This window comes from Oncorhynchus tshawytscha, linkage group LG29, assembly GCF_018296145.1.
Source record: "Oncorhynchus tshawytscha isolate Ot180627B linkage group LG29, Otsh_v2.0, whole genome shotgun sequence".
In the NCBI taxonomy this organism is placed as follows: domain Eukaryota; kingdom Metazoa; phylum Chordata; class Actinopteri; order Salmoniformes; family Salmonidae; genus Oncorhynchus; species Oncorhynchus tshawytscha.
Window position 1 is genome coordinate 24893701 of NC_056457.1, and position 1144 is coordinate 24894844.

Genomic DNA, 1144 nt, shown 5'->3' on the forward strand with positions numbered 1-1144 from the left:
ATCTGTAACAAACTAATATACAGTATATCCTTGTTTCCATAATCTGTGATCGATGCATATGTATGACCAGACCAGAACAGTAGGTTACAGCTCTGCTCAGTAGTGTACAGTTTTCAATTTTGTTCCCCATCTGTAAATGTATCTGGGGACAGATTCATAAACACTGCCCTATTGTAGACAAGAATGTCTACCATGCAGTGATTCAAATGCCTTCATTGTTATTTTAATGACCTGACTAGATCATAAGGGAACAATTGTCCAGACAGAGGATTGAGTTTACGGTTTATTAACCCAACTTCACACAGGATACTGTTCGACCGTAGCCCACACCAAATAAATGAAGGATACCCTATAAAACAACCGTGACCTTCTCTTGTGAAGGCCAGACGTAAGGGAGAGAACAATGGCCTCTGAACCTAGATCAATGACTGCACTCTTTCCAAGTTTCATGTTTGTTTAATCTCATGTGCACACGTACAGTGAAATGCCTTTCTTGCAAGCTCTAAACCCAACAATGCAGTTATCAATGATGATGTAATACAAAAAATAACAAGGTAGAACAAAAACACAAGAAATAAGAAGAATAGAGTAAGTAAGCATACTCTATACAGGGTCAGTCAGTTTTGGTACCATATTTACAATGTGCAGGGATACTGGAGTGATAGAGGTAGATATGTAAGGTGACTAGGGCATCAGGATATATGATAAACAAAGTAGCAGCAGCGTATAAGATGATTGTATGTGAGTGGGTGTGCGTTTGTGTAGAGTCAGTATAAATGTATGTGCATATTATGTGTGTGTGAGCAAATTATATAGTGGGTGGTTGTGTGTGTGTGTTGGAGTGTCACTGTGTGTGAGTGTGTAAGGACAAGTGAGTGTGCATAGAAAGAAATACAAATAAAATACAAGGGTCAACACAAAAAGAGAGCGAGAGAGTGAGAGAGAGAATAGTTCATTACAAGGTCAGTATGAGGAAGAGAGGCCTTAATTATTCTGTACTGCAGCTCTATAATCGCTCCTCAATTATTCTGCACTGCAGGTCTATAATCCCCAGGTTGGCTCAGTATAGTACACCTGCTTGGTGATTTTGATTGACAGGCTCACTTCAATGCACAACGACGCCACTACAGTTCCGTTCGAATGG